Source organism: Scylla paramamosain, chromosome 19 (genome assembly GCF_035594125.1).
Source record: "Scylla paramamosain isolate STU-SP2022 chromosome 19, ASM3559412v1, whole genome shotgun sequence".
NCBI lineage: Eukaryota > Metazoa > Arthropoda > Malacostraca > Decapoda > Portunidae > Scylla > Scylla paramamosain.
In genome coordinates, this window is record NC_087169.1 from 914,869 (window position 1) to 935,000 (window position 20,132).

General features: G+C 40.4%; 1 long non-coding RNA gene across 1 annotated transcript in view; it reads right to left on the reverse strand.

Moving 5' to 3' along the window:
• Positions 1 to 7,039: 7,039 nt before the first annotated feature.
• LOC135110026 (uncharacterized) overlaps positions 7,040 to 20,132 on the reverse strand; it is a 46,941-nt gene continuing 33,848 nt past the window's right edge. The window contains exon 3 of the long non-coding RNA XR_010273040.1: positions 7,040 to 7,969. This is a non-coding gene — a long non-coding RNA (uncharacterized LOC135110026). The remainder of the gene's footprint in view (positions 7,970 to 20,132) is intronic.

The following is a 20,132-nucleotide window of genomic DNA, read 5'->3' on the forward strand; positions in this document are numbered from 1 at the left end:
GAGAGAGAGAGAGAGAGAGAGAGAGAGAGAGAGAGAGAGAGTGTGTGTCTCCTTCAGCACCATACGACAGACTTGCTGGAAACCTAAACGGAAAAAAAAAAGAGGCTGTGGGCTCAAGGAGTTGATTAGACTGGCTAGAACAAAAATGAATTAGCGAGTGATTTATGGCGGGGACCCAGGTGGCCGCTCCCTCAAGAGTAGTGTGCAGAGGTGTGTGGGGGGGGGGTGAGGTGGCTACAGGATACAGAATCCGGTAAGCCACTGTAAGGAAATGATGCAGTGTGTGGGTGATGGGGAGAGTGAAGGGAGATGATAACTGTCTGTAAGCCATCTATTCTTCATCATGTTATCTATCACTCATTCAGTCCATCATATCCTATTTATCAATCAATCAGTCAATCAGCCTATCTATCTATCTATCTATCTATCTATCTATCTAACCGTCTGCCTGTCTGTCTCAAAAGGTTGTGTCTCAAGGAGTTCTCGTCCTCCTCCTCTTCTCTTCATCGTGGCAAACTGTCAGGAAACAGGGAAACGTTTCAGTGCCTCAAATTATTTCTTTCATGATAGAATTCCTTATAATATACACATATTATTGAATTTTATCGCATTAGAAGCAAGTGTGCCCTTCTGAGAAATAAATCAACAATAATCATAATCATTACGTCACTGCTCTGTACAGACTTACTAAATTATAAAGACTTGCGGTGTAAAAACAATGAAAAGACTATCCAGCTTCCTCAGACGCTGCATGAATGCTGCAGATGAAACACAACTTTCCACTGAATCTGCTTTGCAAGTCTTGTTAACGAATACTGAAATTGCTTCTGCAGGTGTAATGAAACAAGAGGAAGACTGACAAAGGTAAATGGGAAAGAGGAGAAATAATAGTCAAGTGAATTATGAAGGAAAATGAAAAGTAGGAAGAGGAGAAGGAGAGCCTATGAAACGTACAAAATAGCTCGTGTCTGTAAAATATGTTTACCAACAACCAGCTGGTCTGTTGAGCCTATTACATGGCCTATATACTGCTCACAATTAATGGCTACATATCAAACACATTACCCATCATGCAGACACCAGACTCCGCGCTACTGTGTGAAGACACCCGCGTTCGAAAAATATATAATAAGGAACTTAACTATATGTGTATTCCTTGTTCCCCAAAATACGAAGAGCAAAGCAGAGGTAACGTTTGCGATCAATTTGTTACGAAGAGTGAGATCTGACAAAGCAAAGTTACTCACTCGCCTAGAACACTGAATTTGGAATACCACAACTTTCCTTGTACCTAACCAGTGAGTAGCTTCTGAATGCCCGGCCACGGAAACATTACTGACTACAACGTGCACGAGATGGTAATTAATCTGGTGGTGCTTGCTAACTAATGAATTTTCAACAGTTTTACTTTGGCGGCAGTTACATACAGAGCAACTCAACTCAAGTCAAGGTCGCCAGGAGCATGATTCGACGTAACGATTTTCCAGAACAACTACCTGAAATACAGACGCAATTAAACCTGACTTGTGCCGCAGTGGATGTTACATGAGGCAGCAGCAGCAGCAGGAAGAGGAGGATAAACGGGCGGGACGCAGACCCAGAGTTTGTTGGACGGAATGAGGAAGAGGCGGCGATGGTAACTTGAAAGGGAAAGGAAGCACGGAGCGGAGGGACAAGGGAGAGTATTTAGGAGGAAGGAAATGGGGCAAAAAGTTTAAAGGTGAAGAGAAAAAAAAAAAAGAAAAAAAAAAGCGGCACAGGGAAAAGGGGACGGGTGGTTAGACGAGCTGGGATGGTGAGACGTTGGGGAGAGGGAGGGAATAGGGGGAGAGGCGTGCAACCAATGGTCCGAGAAGGGAAAGTGTTGAAACCTCACAAAACAGGAAAAATAAAGAAGAGTCATGATGGAGGCACTGAAGCTCATGCGTGGCGCACCTCAAACAGAAATGCAACGTATTCATTACTCGATATTTTGTTTCTCTCTTCCTCCTCTCTAATGACTGGCCTGACCTTTTCCTTTCTATTACAATGGAAAACTAATAGAAAAGGATAAAAACGGGAATTCAGAAGTAGTTGTGCCAATGTTGGGATTAGTAGCGACTTGCTTTTTCATCCACCAGGTGTTAAGTTTCTTCCTAGACTGTTTCCTAGACTGACGGATTACTCTGCTCCCTTTATCAGGAGAGAGTTTTTACAATTCTGTTTTCTCTCTTTCTGTTCTTTTTTCCCTCCTCCCGTTTGTTTCGCTCATGCATTTCTCTCTGTTTCCCTCCGGTCTATTTTTGCATTCTCTTTTTCTCCATTCTTCCTCTTTCTCTTTTTTCTCCCTGTCTTTTGTCCATCTGGTATTCTTTATAATTTTCTCTTTTTTTTTTTCGTGTGTCCATTTCAATACTCTTACTTTTTCTACTTTTACCTTTTAGTTTACACATTTATTTCTCAGTTTTTTCCTCGTATGTGAGTTTTAAACTTTGAGTCTTCCTATTTCTTTCACATTTTTTTTTTTCAGAGATATAACACATTAAATTTGATGATCTTTGCTCCATATTGCTACCGGTAAGCAGTCGTTGATCAGAACGGTCCAAATTATGATATTCCGGGAGATGGTTATTTGTGATCAACCCAGCAGGCCATTGCCAAAGTTACATCGCCTCCTGTTGAATTAATCACTTTTGATCGTCACTCACACAAACAATATGTTAAACTGACGCTCTTTAATTTACAAACCATCAAAGACAACAGGGAATCAATGTATCGTTCCTTTGCAAAGGATTTCTCTGAAAAATAACACACACACACACACACACACACACACACACACACACACACACACACACACACAGGCACACGCATATATATATATATATATATATATATATATATATATATATATATATATATATATATATATATATATATATATATATATATATATATATATATATATATATATAATACATAAAAATAAACATATAAAATAAAATAAATAAATAAATAAGTAAAATAAAAATAAAAATAATGCATGTATTAAAAGATTTGAAATACTCGACTATTTTGAGGTATGTTTAGAAAGTCTACCCGAAAGTTGCACTAGACATTGTCTTGGCACAACGACAAGAAGCTACAGGACTCATAAGTCATATTTTTTTTTTTATACATTTTGTAGAAGAATCAATTGACAAGGCTGCCACATCATAGTGAAGGATTAGCCTCGTTTCGTGTGATCTGTGGGTTATTTTGGTGAGCGGTGAGTAGGTAGATAAAAGGCGGATATGGTGATGGCTAGTTAATAGAAGGGGTGGTGATGACTAGTGGTGGTGACTAGGAAGATAATAATGGTGATGATGATGACGATGATGATGGTAATGATGATGACAATGGTGATGATATTGATGATGACATTGATGGCAATGATGGAGGAGGAAACACATCAGTTTTTAAATAGGTAAGTGGTAGAAAGAGGAGGAGGAGGAGGAGGAGGAGGAGGAGGAGGAGGAGGAGCAGAAACATCATGATAATAATGATGAAGATAGTGTTCATGATGGAAGAGACATAATGGGAAAAAAAAGAAAAGAAAGAAGAAAAAAAAGATATATATATATATATATATATATATATATATATATATATATATATATATATATATATATATATATATATATATATATATATATATATATATATATATATATATATATATATATATATATATATATATATATATATATATATATATATATATATATATATATATATATATATATATATATATATATATGTAAGGTAGACAGGAAACAGGGAAGCAAGATGATGATGGAAAAGAAAATTGGCAAAATTATAAGAAATACGTAGGAAGAGGAAGAAGAGGAAGAAGAGGAAGAGGAGGAAGAGGAAGGAAAGGAGGAGGAGGAGGAGGAGGAGGAGGAGGAGGAGGAGGAGGAGGAGAAGGAGTTGGAGGAGGAGGAGGAGGATTTGGAAGAGGAGGAGGAGCATGTGTTTCTCTCGCTATGTAAAACACGTGTTGCTGAGCAAACACAAGCTCACACACCTTTTTAGAGAAACCTTTTCTGTGAACAACAACCATTTATACATATAATGTTTGCTTTGGCCTCTCTCTCTCTCTCTCTCTCTCTCTCTCTCTCTCTCTCTCTCTCTCTCTCTCTCTCTCTCTCTCTCTCTCTCTCTCTCTCTCTCTCTCTCTCTCTCTCTCTCTCTCTCTCTCTCTCTCTCTCTCTGTGTGTGTGTGTGTGTGTGTGTGTGTGTGTGTGTGTGTGTGTGTGTGTGTGTGTGTCAGTTGCCTCAGACACCAATGTTTCAGTGAGGAAAAGAAGATGAGGTTTAGTAGAGGAGAGGTGATGTTCTACAGATTGAAAATTAGATCTGAGACCACAAATGATGCAGAAATTAATGAAGAAAAGTTGAGAGGGGTGCCAAGACACTTAGGGTCGATACAAGAAGAGCAGTCCGACCTGGGGACATCTGTGGTCCCCTCCCCGGGTGGAGACTCCGAGGTATTATTATGATGGCCATCACAATGACAACTGACAGGAAACGCTAAAGTGGTCGGCAAGACGTAAGGGAGAAGTGAGTCACTGTCATTAATTTTCAGTAGGAATTGACTATGAAAACTGTTGTAGACAATCCCTATAAAAGCAATACTGAGACTGACTACGAAAGGTTAACCCTCGACATTACCGTTATGCTGAGAGTATAACAAAAGTGATAGTGTCTGGCATGGAGGCGTACATTCCTCACTCTTTTTCTCAACCTAAACCTTCTAAACCTTGCAAGACTTTTCTCGGGCTATACATGATGGAGAGGCAGCCCACTAAAGGTACTTGATCCCTCAATCACCAGAATCTCATGCGCTTTATATTTCTGCCAGGGACCATGTCAAGTCTTCGCTCAAACCTTTGCTAAAAACTCTACCTTGGACGATTCAGAGTTTGTTCCTCCCTTTCCTCCATTTTCTGACTACTTCATGCTACCTATTAAAATTCTTCACAATGATGTTTTCCATGCCCTGGCTAGCCTAAACCCTCGGAAGGCTTATGGACCTGATGGGGTCCCTCCTATCGTTCTCAGAAACTGTGTCTCCGTGCTTGCACCTTGAATAGTCAAACTCTTTCAACTCTGTCTGTCAACATCTACCTTTCCTTCTTGCTGGAAGTTTGCCTACATTCAGCCTGTTCCCAAAAAAGGATGACCGTTCTGAGCCCTCAAACTAATGCCCTGTTGCTTTAATTTCCTGCCTTTCTAAACTTTTTAATTTATCATCAACAGGAAGATTCTTAAACATCTATCACTTTACAACCTTCTGTCTGGTCGTCAGTATGGGTTCCGTCAAGGCCGCTCTACTGGTGATCTTCTGGCTTTCCTTACTGAGTCTTGGTCATCCTCGTTTAGAGATTTTGGTGAAACGTTTGCTGTTGCCTTAGACATAGCAAAAGCTTTTGACAGAATATGGCACAAAGCTTTCATTTCCAAACTATCCTCCTACGGCTTTTATCGTTCTCTCTGTAACTTCATCTCAAGTTTCCTTTCTGACCGTTCTATTGCTGCTATGGTAGACGGTCACTGTTTTTTTTCCTAAATGTATTAACAGTGGTGCTCCTCAGGGTTCTGTCCTGTCACCCACTCTCTTCCTATTATTCATCAATTATCTTCTAAACCAGACTTCTTGTCCTATCCACTCCTACGCTGATGATACCACCCTGCACTTTTCTACGTCTTCTCATAGACATCCAACCCTTCAGTTCATGAAACGAAACCACAGAACGCCTGACCTCTGATCTCTCTAAAATTTCTAATTAGGGCAGAGCACACTTAGTATTGTTCAGTGCATCAAAAACTCAATACCTCCATCTATCAACTCGACACAAGCTTTCAGACAACTATCCCCTCTTCTGCAGCGACACTCAACTGTCCCCCTCTTCTACACTGAACATTCTTGGTTTGTCCTTCACATCTCATCTCTAGGTAAAACAGCTTCTATGAAATTAGGCGTTCTGGGTCTTCTCCGCCAGTTTTTTTTTTTTCTTTTTTTTCTCACCCCCTACCCACAAGCTGCTGTGTACAGGAGCCTTATCCGTCCATGTAAAGGCTATGCTTCACATTTATTGGGGGGTTCCATTCACACCGCTCTTTTAGACAGAGTGGAATCAAAAGCTTTTCGTCTTATCAACTCCTCCTCTCTAACTGACTGTCTTCAGCCTCTTTTTCATCGCCGCAATGTTGCATCTCTTGTTATCTTCTACCGCTATTTTCATGCCAACTGCTCTTCTGATCTTGCTAACTGCATGTCTCCCCTCCTCCCTCGGCCTCGCTGCACAAGACTTTCTTCATTCTCTCACTCCTATTCTGTCCACCTCTCAAATGCAAGAGTTAACTAGTATTCTCAATCATTCATCCCTTTCTCTGGTAAACTCTGGAACTCCCTGCCTGCTTCTGTATTTCCACCTATGTTGCGAGGTTGTAAGTAGAAATTATTCCTCAAATCTATAATCAGTAAGGCATAGTAAATAGGAAATGAGACTTCAGAGTAACCAGAAAGGAAAACTGTAAGTCACAAAATTCATAGTATGTTATATTCTTTGATAATTGCGGGTGTACGTAGCAGCCATGGCCTTGAGACGTAAGGTGTTGCCAGATGTACATCCAACCTTTTACCTAAACGTACAGTTCTCGTTTATTTATAGGTATTTATAATGTAAAGACGTACTGATTTATTGCACATACTGTAAGGTTGTGAAAGTATATGTAGAGGTGAGATTGAAAGCTTTAAAAAAATATAAAAGTAAAATTCCGCTTCCCAAGTCTGATATCGTGGGCTCTGAGGAGGGAAATAATCCTGGAATCAAAATCGCATGGTAGCCACACTTGCATTCATACCATGGGAATAATATATATATATATATATATATATATATATATATATATATATATATATATATATATATATATATATATATATATATATATATATATATATATATATATATATATATATATATATGAATCGACTTGTTATTTTCCCTTTTCTGTCATTTTACGGGGTAAATAAGAAGCTTAGGAAAAAGAAATGCAGCTTGACAAGACCACTATCTCTGACAAAGCGCAACACTGTACTGGTTAAAAGTTTTTCCTTTGAAATGTTATTACAAGTTTTCTTTTCTGTGATGCCTGTCAGCACTACGTATATTTTACTTTGTTTATACACATCTTAACACTGTTCCTCGAATACACCTTGCTGTGGCTCTTATGGTCTCTGATGCTGGATGTGAGGCTTAAAATTTCGTTACTTTATGGTGCAAACGTTTCTTATGAAGATTTAACGATAGGAGCTCGTTAAAACATTTTCCAGAAGTATTTCTCAAATTTCTTCGCTGAATTTAAATGGCATACGCATGTATAACATTAGCTTCTCTGAAGGACGACCAGAAATACGCATCCTATTTTCCCAGAATAAAAAGAGGTATCTCTTGAATTCTTTGCTCTGTGGTCGTGCTCTCCCTTCCTGCCGTGTCGTGAAATGAAAACAAACAGAGGCACAAAGCATTACTTTTCCCAGGTGGTCTGTTGATGCAGTTATGAATAAAGAAGTATAAAATTTAGGTTGAGAGCATGACATAATCCACTTCTCAACTCTCTTTCAAAACAAATACCACCTGGTAAAGTAGAGCAGGAAATCGACTGCTTGCAAATTATGGTGACACACTGAAGGCACGGCTGCACTAACTCACTTTGCCAGAAACAATGAACGCAGAGCAACATAACGTAGGTCAGGTGAGGGCACAACTGCTGAGCAAGGTCAAGGCCACGCTTCTTGAATTTTCCTGGTCAGGTTCTGGTCAACGGACTTGCCAGCGTCCCGACTCATGGTCCGCCTGACGCTCGCCTGCAATCCGGTGACACACGGCGTCCAGGGAACCATTTGTCACTCCCACAGTCGGCTCAGGTCGGGTTGATGCTGCAATGGAGAACCCCCTTAGGTTTGCGGCACTGCACCGTAAGCTTCCAGCCAACAGCCGTGCAGGGAAGCACATTCATAGCCACACCTCCCCACCTGCCGCCTTAATGAATATGGCATTACTAACGTCTGGACTGTTATGGCCAGCAATGATCGCAGCCTGACATGCAAGACCCTCATTCTCAACACTCTCCTCCTGCCAGTTACTGATTAACTTATTTGTGAGTTTCTCGCTTTGTTCTGTCATTCAACAACTACAAGGCTACCAACAAAACATTAGTGAAATCCTCAGATATTGCAAAATCATTTCATCTTTAGATTTCTCTATGCATGTTGAATATTTACGTTACGAAAGGAACACATTGTACATTTCATTTCAAGATATTTTCTTGTCACTATAATATTGAATAAATAAATAAATAAATAAATATATATATATATATATATATATATATATATATATATATATATATATATATATATATATATATATATATATATATATATATATATATATATATATATATATATATATATATATATATATATATATATATATATATATATATATATAGTTATATATAGTTATAGTTATAGTTATAGCTATAGTTATAAAGATCATAATGTATATAAAACATATCTAGTAATTTTCATTTTAGGCATTTAAAATTTCAAACTTCTAACCTAAAAAAAAAAAAAAGTGACATGATGAACGTTGACATGTTGATTGCAGCCTCCTTGGACGTTGTGACGCAGCATTTCAAGCCAGAGAGCTGCCGTCTAGTCTCCTCAGCCAGACGAATCGCTGCTTGTCTCTTCGTGAGGCGCCCGATGGCTTGAGTCACGCTTAATCCACTCATCCTCGAGAACCAACACACCTTTATATCTAGGTTGTGAAGATAAGCTTTCCTGACGAAGGATTGAGGGCTGGACGGTGTGTGTGTGTGTGTGTGTGTGTGTGTGTGTGTGTGTGTGTGTGTATGCCAAGATGGGTGGGTGAGTTCGCGTTGGTGTGAGTGGGTGGGTGGGTGTGCGTCCATGTCTTCTGAGTAACGAGAAACAACACGTTCATAAGGATTTACGTAAATTACAACTGTATATATATATATATATATATATATATATATATATATATATATATATATATATATATATATATATATATATATATATATATATATATATATATATATATATATATATTATAACAGCCCTCGAGCTCATGGGACTTGGCTCCCTCATCCGCCACTCCTCGAGACGCCCGCAGGTTGGGAATCTCGATCTACCGCTCCACTTACATCGGGGCTTCAGACTCAAGCCTCGGGCACCAAACCCAAGCCACCTCCTGCCTTATGGTCGACACCTCAGGAGTCTACTAGTACACAGCAGAGGATCTACTTCCCTCTCCCGGGAGCTTGGATTCTGGGTCATCTTTCACACAAGCATAGCAGAACACTCACAACACTCGTGCACACACATTCACGTCTCCACTCATTACACCTGTGCTACCCTCACGTCGACACGCCACACGTTACACCTGCGCACACCCTCGTTATACAAGTGCTACACTCACGCCACACTCGCACACACACACACGCATAGACAACTGCTGAGCCCGTGCCATCACTACAAGTATTTCATACTATATATTGTTAATTTATTGTCCTGCTTCATTCTTGTTCTTTTTTTTTATTTTTATTGTTCCTATTCAATATATATATATATATATATATATATATATATATATATATATATATATATATATATATATATATATATATATATATATATATATATATATATATATATATATATATATATATATATATATTATATATCGTTGTTGGGGTTCCTAGTGTTTTAAGTTGAAGCATTTTGTGTGTCCGAGCCTGCCATCCTCTAGATTTACTGTCACACGGCTCGTGACAGGAGCACACACACACCAAATACACTCAGGGAAACACACTCCTAAGCAACATTTTCACTACACAATACGCACAGCACACACTGCCGAAGAATCTTTACATCCACAAATATGCAGCAGCATAATCAGAAGAAACCAGGATGCCACAATATCGGTGAATTCAACCTCAAACAGTTGACGTGTAGACACGAGCACAGGCTGAGGTGTGAAGGATGCCATACACTTGGACACAAATCTCGCCAATGTAGTTACTACAGCGGTTAGGGATGTGGCGGGGAAGATGCTGCCGATGTGTTTGATATTAAAAACGATTTCATAACTATTTAACATACAAACAGCCAGTCTTTGCAATCAAACCTTGATGACATTAAGCATCTTGTACACGAAAGAAATATCGATTTGTTGTGTTACCGAGACGTGGCTTCGTAATGAAATTCCTGATGAACATTTAACTTTACAACACACAGGTGAGGTGGTGGACGTGGAGGAGGAGTCTGCATATATGTAAGCAAGCAACTGAAGGTAAGTGTGATAAAACTACCTACTCCTAAGCAACCCGGTGTCCAGGACTTATGGACGAGTGAACAGTGCAGTAAGTTACCAGCTTTTATTATAGGTTGTGTTTAAAGACACCCCAAGGCCACACCTTCCTCTTCTGAATATGTCCAAGATGTGTTGAAACAAATGTCTGTATGTAACAAATGGCTTTATATGTTGATGTGATTTTAATGATGGTTTATTTTCTAAGAAAAACAAAATTGATGGTATTATCAGAAATAGCAGACTCACACCAATGATAAATGAGCCCACTAGGATGACGTCAACCACAGCCACAGTGCTGGATGTGATCATCACTAATAAACCAGAAAGTGTTTTGGCCACCTCTGTTGTTCCCGGGCCAGCACCTGATCATGACCTAATTGGCATTACAATAAATATCAAGAAGACGGAGAGAGCATGAACTAAAATCTTTTCGTCACCTTGGTAAATATAACAAGGACGCTTTGTGAGCTACTCCTGCCAGAACCCCATCATTTTGATCAAATACTGACCACAGGCCACGTTCATCTACAACTTGATATTTGAATACTAATTTTATGAGTTGTCTGGATGCGTGTGCTCCTTTAGTAACTAAGGCAGCAAGCAGACCTGCAGCGCCTTGGCTCACTGAGGGTTTGCGTGTAGCAGTGAGGCAGCGTGACGACACCCGCACCAAGCTGAGGAGAGACAGACACAATATTTGTCTGCAAAAACAATACACGAATGAAAAGAAAGAAATAAAGTCTCTTACTGGTGCTGCTAAAAAAAAAATATATATATATATATATTATCTTAAAAAGTCTAATAAGAGCAAAACAAAATTCATCGGCCATATGGAATGTGATAAAATAATTAGTTCCCGGCAAGAAAAGCAGCTCGAGAAAAATATGAACTTCATAATGTCTTTCAAAAAGCAGAATAATTTAATAATTTCTTTGCCAATGTAGGAAAGACAGCATGACAACGCAGGAGACAGTACAGAGCAATCAGTCCTCCCCCCTGGACCCTTCTCTTTGTAAAGTGCAGTAGTGTGACTGAAAAATTCAGACCCAAGCCAGTAGACACCAACACACTCATATTAACAGTAAAAAGTCTTAACCAAACACGTTCTGTGGGCTCAGATGGAATTTTGCTCAAATTTATCAAGGATGCCTTATATTCTATTGCATCATACCTGCCATGCGTCATAAATGGCTCAAATGTTACCGGAGTATTTCCTCAGGCTTGGAAAAACGCATGTGTCGTTCCTCTGCTAAAGAAAGGTGATTTTAATGATTCAAACAATTATCGTCCTGTTCCTTTTTGCGGATGACACAAAGATAGGTAGATTAATTAGTTCAGAATCGGATGCCATCGCCTTGCAGGCAGATTTAGATAAAATGAATGAATGGACGGACAGATGGCAAATGCAATTTAATATCAATAAATGCAAAGTACTTAGCGTAGGTAGAGGAAACCCACACAATAGGTACACATTAAACAACCAAACTCTGGTAGGTACAGGGTACGAGAAAGATTTAGGAGTTATAGTTAGCTCTGAACTCCGTCTAAGAAAACAATGCATAGAAGCCAGAAACAGGGCAAATAGGGTACTAAGATTAATTTTTAGGAGTCTTAAAAGTAGAAGGCCGGAAGTAATATTAAAGTTATACTTGGCGCTGGTCAGACCTCATCTAGACTACGCTGTGCAGTTCTGGTCCCCACATTACAGGAAAGATATAGGTCTATTAGAATCAGTACAGAGGAGAATGACTAAAAGGATACAGGGGATGAGGAGTGTTCCTTACGAGGCGAGATTGAAGTTGTTAAATTTACATTCTTTAGAGAGACGCAGGTTAAGAGACCTGATAGAAGTCTTTAAGTGGTATAAGGGTTATAACAAGGGAGATATAAGCAAAATTATTAGGATCAGCAACCAGGACAGAACAAGAAATAACGGGTTCAAGCTTGAAAAATCTAGGTTTAGGAAAAAGATAGGAGGAAATTGGTTCTCAAATAGAGTGGTAGATGAATGGAACGGACTCAGTAATCATGTAGTTAGTGCTAGGACACTAGAGAGCTTTAAGAGAAGATTAGACAGGTTTATGGATGGGGATAACAGATGGAAATAGATAGGTATATTTCATACAGGGACTGTCACGTGTAAGCCTGGTCGCTTCTTGCAGCTTCCCTTATTTCTTATGTTCTTTTTTTTTTTTTTTTTTATGTTACTGGTGCTCTCCAAAATATTTGAAAAAAATTGTATGTCAACAACTTTTAGAATTTTTTAGAGGATAACAAATACATTTCTAACAGCCAGCATGGTTTTAGACCTCATCTCTCAACTGAGTCTGCGCTAACTATTATAACAGATAATATTTACAATAATATTGACCACAAGAGAGTGTCATTGTTGACGCTGTGTGATTTGTCTAAGGCATTCGACAGTGTCAGCCATGATAACCTCCTGGCAAAGTGTTCTCACCTCAACATAGACTCCTTCAACAACTATTTATACAATATGACTCTGTCAGTCAAACTGCAAAGGGCAACACCTGCTAAAGTAAATGTCCATTTCGGTGTCCCTCAAGGCTCCACCCTTGGACCAGTACAAAAAAAAAATAATAATAATAAACGGTTTATTCTTTAGGCAGTCAACAAACTGAAAATGTACATTGGGGGTGGGGAAATACTTGACATTAATCCTAAAGGTAAGTCAAATCTAGAAGAGACTATTGATTGATGGCTCGCACCATGGTGGGAATCGCACTGAGTCTGTACCGGTCCGTACGTGGCGCCTTTAGGGGCGTTATCTTGTACTGTCCACTATACATGTTAATGACATGGCTAAGTGCACCAGTGACTGTATTTTAGTTCAGTACGCGAATGACACTCAGTTTCTTCTCTAGGTGTGCTACAGCACACCTAGAGAATATCATTAAAGAAGACCAAACCATTCTTGTTAAGGCAAAAGAATATTTTCTCAAGAATGGATTAATGACCAACACTAATATAACACTGTGCATATTTCTCGGTGGCAGACACTTGCTGTCATAGCTGCCTCAAGACACTGTCATTAAATATGATAGTACTTTTTATGTAATTTATTTATTTATTTATTTTTTCACTATAATCTTGGTTTTACTATGGCTTATGACAACGTTTTATTAAATTTTACTAAAATTTTATTTATCTGTATTTGCACTTTAATTTCGTGCTTTACCTTTGTGTTACTCTATGCTCTCTTACTATAGACTTTTATTTGTCCAATTAAATGTTTACCGATGTTTAGCTAATTTTACAATGACTTTTACATGTTGTGATATCAGTCATTAGGGCAATGATGTACACAAAAGAATGAAAACAATTTCTCATCCAGCGGTGTAGAGCACAACCATCGGGCTCTCGCAGAGTTTTGAGCTTCAGAGATTTGAATGTTAAGCAATTTCTCGATGTGCGTGGTGCTTCCATTGTTGCATTGCTGACACCTTCTCTCGTCAGTCGCCTTCCATCAATAATTAACCTCTCTATAAAGAGTTGCATAGTGATAAGACCACCATAGATGACAGTGAAGGAAGGAATGTGAAGCAGCACAGAGACGGACAGACATGGACACGTGGGAACACGAGGGAGGCTGCAGGAAGGCGTATATATTATGTGGGCGATGTGTGAACCGCTGATTGTATAAGCAAAGGGAAATACTCACTTTATTCCACTGTGACTGCTTTTAGCCAAAGGGATTGTTAATACTGCTGCTACTACTAATAATATTAATAACAACAATATACCTCGTAATGAAAATTATCGAACTTGTACCAAGTCGCAAATTTATGTAACCTCTTTTTTTTTATTGTCATTTAATGGCATTCGAGACTTTACAATACGTCTAAGTCTTCAGTGTCCATAACACTGCTAGCACTACTTGTAGCAGTGGTAGTAGTAGTAGTAGTAGTAGTAGTAGTAAGTACTTATCATCAGCCACTTGGCGTAATGATTGTTACACTGAGTTCATAATATGTCAGTATATCCAGAAATTGCTCAGTTTTTTTTTTTTTGTGATGAGACAGAAAACGATCCCTTGTGTAAGATAAACTATAGTATATCTATCCCTGTGTTTGTTAAGCTGAAGCACTACACGTTACGTAGTGGAATTTGAAAATAAAAGGAATTCGAATTGCTACATCAAAACAATGAACACTAATGAAAAGTTAAATGCTAGGAAGACTGGTGCAGAGAAAGATACAGGCGGTGTTTCCAGGCGGTTCCTCCTTTGAAGACCAAGAGATTGATCTCAAAGTGTGAGACCTGCTGGATCACATTTGACAGTCACACACAACATCGTTCATGTTTTCTCTAATGCTAACTCGCTTGAAGAGGGCAGAACAGGCAGGCAGAGCTCACTGCCTTAATGAATGATTGCCTCACAGACACACGCACATTTGAGGGCAACAAACACAGAGGCAACACCCGAGGCGCTCACAGCAAAAGGTTCCCACCTCGCCTCGCTGGCAAACTGATTCCTCGACTCGCGTCAACCCAACTCATTTTTCATCGCAAGTCGGCAATTTTCTTTTCGCTGCAAAATTAAATCACTTTCGGAAACTTGGGACCAAATTTATTCAGGCCGGGGAAAGACTTGGTGGACGCGGTGGAGGAGCAGGCGGCCGACTGGAGCTGGCTGGATCTGGGCCCAAGGTCCACGCCAGCCTCCTCTTCTGCTCCACCTACGAAATTGTTAGTGTCACTCGCAGCCCCTGACAGCCCAAGGAGACGCCACCACACACCCTACGGCAAATACTGCCAGCCCAGGAGCCCTTTAGGGGAGGACTGTGCTTCCTCCATGGCAGTGTCCGGCGAATGGTGGGTGGCTCTTGGTCACCATGACCTCGCGTTCACTGTGAGGGGCTGCAAGCGTCGACGCCATTGCCCACTGGATTTAAATGGACCCTGAAGGAGAGAAGGGTTCGCCTCTATGTATCGTGTATCATCATTGTGGAACGCATCGTGTATCATCATTGTGGAACGCATCGTGTATTATCATCGTGGAACGCATCGTGTATCATTATTGTGTATTATCATCGTGTATTATCATCGTGGAACGCATCGTGTATCATCATTGTGTATTATCATCGTGTATTATCATTGTGGAACGCATCGTGTATTATCATCGTGTATTATCATCGTGTATTATCATCGTGGAACGCATCGTGTATCATAATTGTGTATTATCATCGTGTATTATCATCGTGGAACGCATCGTGTATTTTCATCGTGTATTATCATCGTGGAACGCATCGTGTATTATCATCATGTATTATCATCGTGTATTATCATCGTGGAACGCATCGTGTATTATCATCGTGTATTATCATCGTGTATTATCATCGTGGAACGCATCGTGTATTATCATCGTGTATTATCATCGTGGAACCCATCGTGTATTATCATCGTGTATTATCATCGTGTATTATCATCGTGGAACGCATCGTGTATTATCATCGTGTATTATCATCGTGTATTATCATCGTGGAACGCATCGTGTATTATCATCGTGTATTATCATCGTGTATTATCATCGTGGAACGCATCGTGTATTATCATCGTGTATTATCATCGTGGAACGCATCGTGTATTATCATCGTGTATTATCATCGTGGAACGCATCGTGTATTATCATCGTGTATTATCATCGTGTATTATCATCGTGTATTATCATCGTGGAACGCATCGTGTATTATCATCGTGTATTATCATCGTGTATTATCATCGTGTATTATCATCGTGGAACGCATCGTGTATTATCATCGTGTATTATCATCGTGGGACGCATTGCATCATGTAATCATCGTTGTATCATCGCTTTACTTACACTGACACAACACAAAACAACACAACACACGGAAGAGAACCTTTTTGGGGAGAAAGGAGCTTCTTTCATCACACTCAACACAACACAACACAACACACAACACAACACAACACAACACAACACACACACGGAAGAGGACCTCTTTGGGGAGAGAGGATCATCTTTCATCACACACAACACAACACAACACAAACACAAACACAACACAACACAACACAACACAACACAAACACAACACACACACACACACACACACACACACACACACACACACACACACACACACACACATAATATTATCTAATAAAATAACAACATAATTACAAACACAGCAACAATAGTGAGTGATCATGACAATATGTAATGCTACAAAGGGTTCCTGGCTGCAATGACTCAAATTCCATTCACATTGTGTCACCCGCCTGCAGCTCAGCAAAATAATCTTTCAAGACATCACTGCCATCAGCGGAATCACTGTTGAAGAGAAACTGATTCCGTGTCCGTTTCAGTGCCACAGTAACCTCTCCATGGTGAAAGTATCCTTTGAAGGGCTGAGTTACCTCCTGCAGATGCTTTCTCACTTCAGTCACAAAGAGCAATTCATACGTTTGTCAGGAAATGCAGAGTTCAGACCATCACGGCTCCTGACTTGTAGTCCCTTAGTAGCACTGCTGTTACCGCTTGCGGGGGAGGAAGTGAAAGAGTGAAGATGAGAAGATGAAGGAGTGAAGATGAGAGGATAGAGGAGGCGGGGAAGGAAGGGGAGGAAGTGAAGGAGTGAAGATGAGAAGGAAGAAGTGAAGGAGTGAAGGTGAGAGGGAAGAGGAGGAGCAGGTGGGAGAGTGAGTCGTGAGGGTGTTTACACTAAAAGCTGGTGACCTATGGTTAGTGCCATAATGAAACCCTTGTGGTGGTCAGGTGTTGTGGTGTTCGCCACACTCCTAACGGCAGAAGGGTGGTCGCCACCAACACACACAGACCTGTGTTCTGCACCCGTCGCCCACGCTCATTCACAAAGCCCCAATACGTGTCACGATCCCGGTTATCTTTCCAAGAAAGTGGACGGCACACTGATCCCAGAAAGTTCTAAAGGTGTGAATTTTTAAAGGCCTCGAGTACCTAGCCGACCTATCAGAAATCGCCAGCTATCAAACCCTCTCACAAACCCTCACCTCGGCACAGCACGCCAGAAATCACCTCACTGCCTCATCAATGTTGGGGAGGAAAACACAGCTATTCTATATAATAACAGGATATATTAATAATAATGTTAACTCACAAACAAATTGAGGTAGTACACATTAAAGGAAATTAGGGAACAAATTTCTAGCCTAGACCAACACAGGATAAATCCCACTCACTCACTCACCATAGATTCCCCCTTTTACTGAGGCTCTTATATCGCCTCCCTTATTGCTCAGAGGCTATGCACATCAATACCTGACATTCCCGTCACTTCACAAACCACTAAAACCCTTCTACTCCTTCAAAGGCCGCTGAAATATTTTCCCCAGCTGCGGGAATTTCCCCAGACGCTGTCACCGCGTCCCCAAATAACAATTCCCGTATTTTACCTCCTCAAACCTCACAAGACATCACCAACATCACCATAGATCACCTGTAACGCCACAACACCTTCCCCAAGGACACCAATAACACCACAACACCACCGCAGCCCCAACCACAAAATGGCTGCCTCTCACCCCGACACTGTCCCCTCAGGACACCATCCCCTCAGCGTTACATAAGCAACACAACTCACCAGCCACATTGCAGCGGACAAGAGCTCTTGGTACCACAACAGACTCACCAGCCTGATCCTGGATATCAAGGTTATACCGCCACATCACTAATATACGTAAGTGTACAATACATTAAGTGTGCAGCAGACAGAGCGTGATGACATTTGTAATGAGCACCTCAAACTGATGCTACAAAAGTGACGCTACAACAAAACAACATACTTGTGGTGTTGAGTGTTTTATATAATTATAGACGTGACCGGACTCAGAATAAACTGTACCGTGTGCAGCACTGAGGGTTCATTACACCTGTCACACCGAGCAGCGCCATCAGGCTGCCACAATTGCCGTCACCGTCACGTCTCGTACCTGTGTCCACAGTTGCACAGCAGGGTAAATACAGAATCACGTCCGCTTCTTTCTGGTAAATGAAACTTCCAGACAACTATCCACTCTTCTTCAGTGACATTCAGCTGTCCCCCTCTTCTAATTGATTAACTAATTAATTAGAATTAATAAAATTGAAGAAACTACTAACAACAACAACAACAACAACAACAACAACAACAACAACAATAACAACAAACAACAAACAATAATAATAATAATAATAATAATAACAATAATAATAATAATAATAATAATAATAATAATAATAATAATAATAATGTATTCCCTGGTATCTATATAGGCCTACCATTCTGTCTTGCATTCTCTCCACAGGCCAATTAAAGCATCACAACACAAACATGTACTATCCAGGCAACTCTCTCAAAACACCAGTTCTTTTCACCTCGTCATTTCTTATTCTATCGATCCCACCACGTTACTCCACACACACACACACACACACACACACACACACACACACACACACACACACACACACACACACACACACACACACACACACACACACACACACACTCCTCGAACACTTGGTTTCCAGTACACTTAACAGTTTCTTCTCCGCTACTCCCGTGTTCCATGTTTCAGCACCACACAGCACAGCGGATACCACTATTCCCACATATAACTCTCTCTCTCTCTCTCTCTCTGTACACTCACACCCAGTGTCCTTTGCTTGAGGATCTTTCTTAGTCCATCAAGAACTTTTCCTGCTTCTTTCACTCCGCACTTCACCTCTGTCTCAACTCTTGTGTCCACTGTGACCTAATCCCAAGTACCTGAAGCAATCCACCTCTTCCACCTCCTCTCCATTTAATCTTGCATGCGTCCCTCCACTCACTCCACCACCCACTCTCACACACATGCCCTGCCATATACACAGAAACGCTTCCCTCCTTCCAACAAGCTGCCTCCAACTCCACAAACTTTGAAAACGTCCCATACTTTTCTTTCCAGTCCCATCACACACTTTTCCCAAGTCCTTCACCGCCAAAAAGCTGCACTTCCTTCCCTTTCCAAAAGACATTCCACACTGCTGCCTAACTGCAAAAACCTGATCTACACATCCTCTTCCCTTTCTACAGCTTCACTGCTCCTCCGGGATGGCATTCTCTGTTCTCTGTCCGATTCTCCTTATGAGAAGCCTCCCGTACACCTTCCCTGCCACACTCAGCAAACTGATGCCCCTGTACCTGGAGTCTATCACCTTTTTTTTACATACAGGATAACTACACATGCATTTATCCAGAGTTGTGGCACCTTGGAGAGCAATAAAGCACACATTTAGTAACCTTACCAACCACAATATGTACCTCTGCCCACCACTCTTCAAACACTTGGCAGCAGTGTATCCAAACCTGCACCTCTCCTTTCCCTCATGTCCCTCACAGCCTCTCATACTTCCTCTGCCTTTATTGGTACACTCTACACTGTTTAAATCTCCTCATACATTTTCTATTGCAATAATCACTGCTTCGTCCTCCTCCTCTGCATATGAGACTCAAGCAACAGATAGCGACACTGTTATACTAATAATCAAACACCTAAAAAACACTTCTTCTTGTGGTTCCGACAATATCTCACTACGATTTCTAAAAGAATCCTTGCCAGTCATAATCCCGTACCTTACGTGTGTACTCAACTCGTCAATTGTAACAGGAATGTTCCCAGAATCCTGGAAACACGCCATTGTAGTTCCTA